A 9,876-nucleotide genomic window follows, 5' to 3' on the forward strand; every position below is an offset into this window, starting at 1 on the left:
TATACAATCATAAATATAACCTCAATTTGTGAGGGTGGAAAGGTGCACGAAATAATTCTTATTTATATTCCCAAATTTCTGTTTAATTGAAAAATAAAAATCCACATGAAATTGTTAGGAATTAAAGACACGATATATGGTAGACTTAACTACACACCCCACATATAACTTACTGAATTTTTTTGACCGTTTAGAAGGGGTAACTTGTTTTCTCTACCTGCTAACATGCATGTTTTGACTTAAAAATGCACAAAATAGCTCTCGCGGCGCCTACAACAAAAAACATAATCTCATGCTTAATTAAAAAAATATTAAAATTTAGCAGAATAAATTAAAAATCCATTCCTATTATTCCTATTATTTTTCTATCCCATTGCTAATTGACCACACATTTTCACTCGCTTGCATGCTTGACTTCTTCTGTTACATGAATATTACAAATGACATATGCTGCAGACAGAAATATTCCATAATGCACACTTGAGGAAAAAAAATTAAAAAAGAAATTGGTTTTTAAACGTTTTTGAAAATTTATTTGAAAATTTTTAGAATTATTTTAAAATTTGAAAATATCAAAAATTTAAATTTTAAAAACTTAAAATTTGAGAATTCAAAAAGTTAAGATTTGAAAATTTAAAAACTTAAAATTTGAAAATTTAAAACTTTAAAACTTTAAAATTTGAAAATTTAAAAACTTAAAATTTGAAGATTAAAAAGTTAAAATATTACAAATTTAAATTTTAAAAACATTAAAAATTTGAAAATTCAAAAAGTTAAAATTTAAAAATTGAAAAACTTAAAATTTGAAAATTCAAAAATTAAAATTTGAAATTTCAAAACTTATAATTTAAAAATTTAATATTTGAAAATTTGAAAATTCAAGATTTGAAAATTTAAAAACTTAAAATTTAATAAAAATTTATAAAATTTTGAAAATTTTAAAAAAGTTAACTTTTTTTAACATTTAATAATATAAGTTCGAATCTTAATCAAATCAATTTTTCAATTTTAGCAAAATTTTAAACGGTTTTTAACAATTCAAAAATCTAAAAAATATTCAAATTTTTTTCCATGAGTGCACAAGTTTATGGCTTAACTGACATGCTCTAGGTGTTTATGGAAGATATATATTAAAAAAATTAAATAAAGATATATTTTAACCTTAGATTATTGCCTGCTGAAACGAGGGGATCATTTGGGAGAATGATTATTCATAAATTTCCTTTAATTCCTATGCGACTGACTATGTTGTTGGCCATTAAGACTTAATATGTAGATATGGGAAACGGGAAAAAAGAAGAAAATTATTAAATTCAGCAAGATCATATAAATTCTGATATGTAAATGAGTCTATGACTGGTCGTTTTGGATGATAATTAAAATGTTTTTGTATAGTTTATTCCTGATAAAATGCACGAAACTGTGACACAGCCATAATTATTATTAAGTAGTTCAACGCTTTCAGCTTCAGTCTCTGTAATTCCTTTTCATTAAATGGAAATTATTTCTGACAGAAGCACAATGTGCTTAATTCTATTCACAAAATTTTGTTATTAAAGTGAGCGAATAAAAACATGATTTTAATGCATGACGATCAGCTTGTCAAGAAAAGATAGTCCGAATCACCTCCGGGGCAATTCTTTCTATTAACTTACACTTTCTGACAAAATCAAGTTTGATCTTCAAAGATTTCTGTGCATGTAAATATAAGATTTTTAGTACAATATTTGAAAATATGAGCTTAATCAAGTAATTTGTCCGTCGGTCGATCGGCTGCCGATACAAAATTGTTGACCAGACACTACAGAGTTTTGTGCGATCAGTTTTATCGTGTTTTCGGTCAATCATCTCTAAATTCGATAATTAAATATTTCAATTTCATTTGTAAACGTACCTGAAGTTGGCTGCAAATGTAAAATTTTACTCAAAATTTGAATTTGCAATATCCGTTACAAATATTTTTTCTTTGATTAACAAATTTTAACAGAAAATTTTCGAATTTTTCAAAACCGTTAGTAAATTTGAATTCTCAAAAACCGTTAATCAACCAATTTTCGATTGTTGTGACAAAAATGCGCTAAAATGACTCGATAAGACGAATACATCTTTAATTTCTTCTTTTCGATACCTCATGAGATATAAATCAAGCAAGCAAGCTTGAGAGAAATGAAAAATTCCCTTAATTATACTCTCGTGCACACAACAAATGAAGTTTAAATATTATAATTGCTACTTCTTGTTGATTGAGATTTTGAAGAAAAAAAAAAGGCAATTGTTGGAATATAATTTTTTTTGAGGAACTATGTAAACGGTTACATTCGTTCTCTTCTGGGAATGAATGGCAAAAATCACATAAAAACTTCATAAACATCATGTAAAGTCTGTGTTTATAAATTTTTTTCCTCTGTTCTCGTTTTTTATGGTAAATCCACATTTAAGTATGTTTAGCATGTGCCCGCTTGCGCTTCTAATGATTTAAAAATTTATATATTTTTTAAAAGCGTTTGTTGTGCGAATGAATGGAAAATGACTCAAATGAGCGATTACTCAAATTGATGCTGTCATCTGCTAGTGCTTTTGACATGCATATCTGCTACATATTCTTAACACAGAACATCTATTGAGTTTTGTAAATAAAAATATATCTTTTTCTCCTTTATGTTACATAAGGGGGATGCAAGACTTCAAGAGAAAAAAAAATCATTTGTTGAATATTTGTTTACGTTTCCATGTCGTGTTATTGAGTAAATAATGCATCAACATGAGTCATTCAATCTCTCTTTTAAAGAAAATTTTCTCTTTATTCCAATGAAAATTATTTGTTATTTTCTAAAAAATAAACATACAGTTTTGATTGTTAGAACATAAAAGAGTTTCTAGTTAAGGAAGTTCTTAAATCAACTTTATTACAAATATGAAGAATTAATGATGTTATTTAAGGAGAAAGAGTTGTTGTTTTATTGACATTGTAGGCTGGCACCTCTTTAAACTAAACTTATTACTAACACATGACTTAATACAAACAAAAAAAGAGAAGAGGAAATAAATTTTTTAATTAAATTGCAAATATGAACAAGTGGCTTTTATGTCTAGTATTTATAAAATGTATGTAAGCTAGCCGTTAATTGCATTATAAAATTACTTGAGTTTCATTTGTAAGAAGTCTTAGTGCAAAGTTCTTTATTGAAAAAAAAGTTTTTAATTAATATTATTGACTATTGAAATTCGATTCATAGCTTATTATGAAACCAAAGTGTCAATTTTGTTGATTTAAGTTTGTGTAGACTCACCTTTTTAAGTTGTTTTTCTTGATTTTCTGTCTTAGCTGTTTGTCTTTCTGATTTTCACGATGTTTTCACTAATTTTTCTGATATCAAAAGCTATTGAGGCTTAAAATTGATTTCTATCTACCGTTATTGGATCTTTTGAATCTCTTATCGCTGGTATCAGTTGCAGTTGTTGATCGCTGACAATACTTGAGCCCAAAAATGCTTGTAAATATAAAATTTTCCAATGTTTACTCTTCAAAATTCAATGAAAAACTAAAATGATAATAAGGGTCAAGCAACTATGTCAACAATAAATATTATTCAAATTAGAAATGACCGTTATGAAAAATACATAGAAAATCAAACACAGATTCTTAATTCCATGTTTATAATGAAATCTGAAGACTTCTTCAGGAGTGTTTCATGTAAACAAGCCAGCAATATCAAGTTTCTTATTTTTCTAACATTTCAACATCAAGATTCTAGATAAAAATTCTCCAAAAGTAGTTAACAATTTGTTTATTCAGTTTTTTATGTGCTCATTAAACTTCTATTTCTTTTATTATATCTTCTCCCTTAATTGAACAACTTATCAAGTATAAAAAAATTACGAGTGCACATAATGAAAAAGAAGCCTCAAAAATGATTAATGCACAATGCCTCAAGTGGCTTCTGTTTTAATCCCTATGACTTCTTCATTATCTTTTTCGTTTATATTCTTGAACTTTGTAAAAGTTAAAAAAGTTAGCAGCATAACAAGAACATCTAAAAAAACAACAAGAACCAGAGATTGTTAATTAAACGCCACAAAAAGACATTAAAATTTATAAGTTGTTTATTCATGCATTATTTGAGATTCAAATTTATTTTCGAGTGCATATAAAGAGCAGCATAAAAAAAAAATTACAAATTTCATTATGGCTTAAAATTAAATTTCAGTATTCACTTAACGGGGTGACAAAGAATTGAATTTAATTTATATTTATGTGAGACATGAAAAGAGAACTTCTCTCTCTTTTTTTGATTTATTTCATTATTCTACTGTTCGACATGATTCAAATATGTACATGTGCAGGGGTGTAGTTAGACAGACATTTGGGGTTGATTTCTATGAGACCGATGTATAACGGTATGGCATTAACACTTCAAAGGAACAGTCATGAATAGAATAAATCGGTTATTGGATCAAAAATCCGGCTCTTGGATGGCGTGACTCTGACTTGGATCTGGATTCAGAGTAAATCCGGTAAACTGTCAATATCACGCCGACCTGGTACCGGATTTTGATTCATTTAACCGACTTGTGACATTCGGGTGTGTAATGGCATGTCTAGCATGGTAAATTGGTAAACCTAGAACATCGAAAATGCACCCAAATTCCCAAATTCAACTAGAATTTCCCTGGAATCGAACCCGGGTCGTTTGGATCAACTTAGGATCGATTGACCGACACTCTAACCACTACATCAATCCTGATTTGTCTCTGCTTATTGCTAAATCACTAATCTCCATACAAACTCCTCCTAACTACACCTCTGACAGCATATACATAAATACGTCAAGAGTCATTAAATTCAGGGATCTCATTTTACTTCCATAGAACATGAAACAAAAAGATTTAATTTACGTGATAACTTCACTTTATTAGGTTTTATTGAAATCAACAATAGATTTATAATATTTGGAGTGGAATAAAGTGGCATTTTAATGAAATGTTACGAAATATGATGATAAAGCATGTTAAGTCCTAAAAGTCATATTGCTCATAAAAACTTCCCTAACGCTAAATTGAGTGAAGTAAATTGTGTGTCCTATTTACGCACACAATTAAAGGCCAGTCTTATTAAATATTTCTGAACTACTTGCTCACAATTTCATGTGGAAATCCATAAAATTTTCATAACATTGAAAAAAAAAAAGTCAATAATTTTCAGTTCTCATTTGGTTATAGAGTTGAATATCCTTTTTCAAGGCCATTCAAAGTCGCTAGAGCGTGGAAAAGAAAAAGGAACAAATGTAAAATGAGATTCTGTACCTTTTCTTGCGTACGACATTTTTTGTAATCGAAAAATTTTCTCTTCCTCATTTTAAAATTTTATCATGTCGGCAATGTTTTTACAGTGAATAATGTTATCGAGGGTTCTTCAGGCTTTATAACTTTTCACAACAACTAAAGAGAAATTTTTCATTATTCTAATTCATTGAATCCATTTTTATATGCGATTTATCATTAGACACATTACTGCATTACTATAGCAATGAAATTAAAAATCCTTGTATTAGGGTCGTAAGTAAATGATGTCCATTGATTCTATGAACTACTCTTGAATGGCATACTACGGCAAATTTCCGAATATCATCGAAATAAGAGGCTTTGGTAACTTCAGAGTGTCTTCACGTCATTTTTGGTAATTCCATCAACACGTGAGGTGAACGATGCGTGGAACTTACATCTAGACGTTCGAAACCAGAGTGTCAAAAAAAAGTTCTAAACAAACTTCTCATTTACAAGCTAGTCGCGAGACTCAGCGGTGTCCTATTAAATATGCAAATTTATGGAAGGTCACTTAGGTTCAGATTCATAAATGAGGAGAATGGATCGCAATTACTCAATCGAAAGTATAGATGTAAAATTGGCATTTGTTGACCAATTCGTGAAATGTCAAGTTTATAACATTTTACTTCCTTACTTCGTTGGCTGGACGAATCAATTGTTATCTATGATTTGCCATACGTATTATGTAAATTTTGCTTTATTGATTGTAACCGCAAACAAAGTAAAAATCACAATACAATATGTATCGACAGCTCCTTTTCATGAAATGTTCGAATGCCGACTAGATCTATTGCAATTTAACATCAATATTCTGGAAGATTGTATAGACTTAAGAGTTGGTCTGCTCTTAACAGATGACAAAAGAATTCTCATATGATACCTAGATAGTCTTTTTGAGTACACAACTATTATAGACGATCCTAAAGGACGTTTTTGCTTTTCCCAACTCTGCACGCTGTATGGCCCAGGTTATATCAATACAACGTTCCTAGTCACAATTTGTGAGTCGCGAATCATACAAATCGAGTTGGTATGACTAGAACTGCGAAAAAGCATCCGAATCCAACTAGACTTTTTCTGGGCTTGAACTCGGGTCGTTAGAACGGTAGTGCGACGCTCTAACTACTTGACCATTGCCGCTTTTTCGCTGCTCTCAACTCCGAATGCTATGAATGAAATTTGAGTCGACTTCGAATTCTGTATATTACAATTCCAATAACCCAATCAACATCACTTCCGTACAATCCCCAAATAAAACTTAAAATACAATAAGTGTGCACAACGATGTAACTAGCACCCTCCTCTCATGAGATAATATAAATTTTTATATATCTAAATTTATGATTTCGCATTCAATATTATTAAAATTACTTTACCATCGTCCCTAAACTTGAATCACAATGAATTCTAACGACATAATCGAGAATAAAGAAGAAATTTTTTTCCAATTTTATGCTCCTTTCGATGCCTTGAATTATAAATTTATGAATTTAATTTTTTGGAATTAATTAGATCACGGTATATGGCAGTGCTGTCTAAATTGTAAGCAGCGGGACACTAGAGTGCTGTTGAACATTTTTTGAAAATGTCATGAACCGTTAAGAATCTCAATTGGTTTATACGGCTAGTTAAGTAAGTTAATAAGCCATGAACCGTATGTCGTGTACGGTTTTGGTCGAGGAATCCCACTGAGTAAGGATTTACGATGCTGAGACCGAGACCAAGACTTCCGTGGTAGTGTAGACAAATTCTCGAGACCGAGACTTCGGGAAACCTTCCACCAAGGTGTGCCATGACACAAAATAGTTAAGACAGCACTGCCATAAAGCATACATATTTAGCATACATCTAAGAAATCTAATTTACTTTTTTGTAACTCATGAGGTTAATGGCTCCACAATGTGTCATGTACGAAGAAACTTTTTGCATTAACACATAGTCACAGGAAATAAGAATAACAAGAAGAAAAGGGTGTTTTAAAGGAATTTTTAATCAGTTCCATCAAATATTTAAACATGAAAATTCCGGGTAGATTTTGGATATAAAATTCTTTAATTTCTTCGACAAACAAATGACACGAAATGTTTAAATAAACTTTGCATAAAGAATTGTGATTTAGATTTTCGGTTCATGAGCAAATAATTGTAACATGTGCTGCATCTAATCCCTTTTCTTTTTTTTTATCAGGCTGTGCAAGAGAGAGGCTGGAAATTTAATATTTTTTTGCGTTTAAAATGCATAGAATTTTGACTATTCCTGAAAAAGGTCATGAAGTAGGGGAGAAATTTCATCTCATCCCTAACATACAGCATACGATTCTCGAGGGGAAACCTTTCTATTAAAATAGATAGCTTCGATGGCTTAAGTTTTTAAGAACTGAGTAAATATTCTAGAAGGAAACGACTTTCATATTCACATAATAATTCATTTTGTGAGATTCTTCGTTACTGACAGGTGATTTGGGAATGAAAATTCATCTTCTTCCTGTAAATCAGTGAGGGATTGATGCAGGGCCTTCATGAATAAAATATGTCGAAAAATGAGGATGCAACAATATTACCTATTATCATTAAATTATTGTTTATTTAGTATGTTTGAGGAATTTTGAATTTTGGGAAGAAGACAGTGTTGGGAATTGGAACTAAGATGTTCAGTATAAAACAGTTTTGCACAAACTGGGTGCTATGGCATGTTGAATTTTTTGGAAATTTTATGAGCCGCTTCCCATGTGCTATTTCAGTCGTGGCTAAGATCAAGAAACCGCAAGTTATATGCGGTTTTAACCATGGCTTACCACCATGATTTTAGTTTGGAGCAACACTGGTAAAGACAATTGGTTGTTATCGTGATCAAAATACAATCAGATAGTCCAAGTCTAGCCCTAAGTCTTATGATCTTACTGAAGAAATGATGGTTCAAAACTCAGACAATATCCGATTCAAATAACCAGATCAGACAGAATCGTTGCACTGGATGTCTAAATTACATAAAATATCTTAAAATTTTCCATAATCTGGTCTTAGATAAGTCAGATTGTTGTCACAAATCAGTGATGAGTCTAGCAGAAAAAGGATAAATCTTAAAAACGGATCCCGAATGGGATTCGAACTCATGCCCTACAATTTCTAGTCGCATTTGAGCCGCATGCTCCTAGCACTGACCTATCGGTGGTTACTCAACTATTTGACAAAGTTCTATATATGAATCTTCCCTAAACACTTGAAAAGGTAACCCTAGAATCACCAGAGTGTTGTGGCACATAGGTTGCGCACTACTGTCATACCAACAGTTGATCCCTGACCTAAGGCAAATCGATCGCTTTTAAGTACGGTAGTGGTATTTCTATACAATCAAACCATGCCCTTCGACTCTTAGGGCAGATGACTTAGTTCCAATTCAGACCCATCCAACAATATCCAACCCTGACATCAAAATAAGTAGTGAATTGATTGCATCCAATAATAGAAACATTTTTCATGATGGCAACAATGTGCAGACATTAGAAATAGGGGTACATTTACTGCAACATTAGTTCAATATCTAAATACATTTATTGAGCATCATGATAGCGAGAAATTGATCATTGTTATGTGCATAGCGGGGAATTATAAAGAGAATCTTGGGCACTCATTTCCACTTCTCATTCCATTCCTATGAGTTTTTAATCTAATCTATCCTATTTTTCAATATTATTTATGCTGCCTGACGATTGCATTAAGCCAAGTGTGTTCTAAGGGGGGTGAAAATGTGCATTTTTTGTATATGTATGCCTCTTGCAGTCGAAGTAGGGATGACTCTATTGTTACCAAAAATCGAACCCTAATCTGACGTTTTCTTATTCACTACATGATACTTTCTATATATACATAGTGGTCGAATGTAACTTGAAGTTGCAATTGAAAGGGAAATTTTTATTGTTATTGCCAATATTTCAATTTCTATGATTTACTTCCTTGAATGTTTTGTTCATGTATTCCACAAATAAAAACACATTTTTGCTGCCACTTTTAGTTTTGTATCTAATTTAATTTAACAACAAAAAAGAGACTCCTGCCTTTACTATCCTCATGTATATACATAGATATTATAACATGTAAGGCATGAACTATTTTTGTAGCAGAGGTGGACAACCTGTGTGCCGCGGTACACATTGGTGGTAATTGACCTGACAATTGGTCTGATGATTGTCCTTGTTCGAAACCGCACACGACATACGGTTCATGACATATCCAAAAATCCAAGAGTCACACTTGAGTGCCGCAGCACACAGGTTATCCACCACTATTTCCAAAGCATTAACCTAAATACGTTACCATTTTTTAAGGGATTAAAGGCATAATGCTATAATTTGCTTCTGTATTCTGTTTCGATACTTTCAGCAAGTAAATAAATAATGAAATTCTATTTTCATTGCGTATAATTATCGCATCGCGGCCTTTTTTAAGCTACAAAGAAGAAAATAAAGTTCTAAAAATAATTTTCACTTTGATTCTTCCTTCATTTATGCGTTCTGGTTCTGTACTTTCTTTTAATCGAAAAGTTTTAGTGGAT

Source organism: Chironomus tepperi, unplaced genomic scaffold, assembly GCF_022539635.2.
Source record: "Chironomus tepperi strain 1889 unplaced genomic scaffold, CSIRO-AGI_Ctep_v1 contig_263, whole genome shotgun sequence".
In the NCBI taxonomy this organism is placed as follows: domain Eukaryota; kingdom Metazoa; phylum Arthropoda; class Insecta; order Diptera; family Chironomidae; genus Chironomus; species Chironomus tepperi.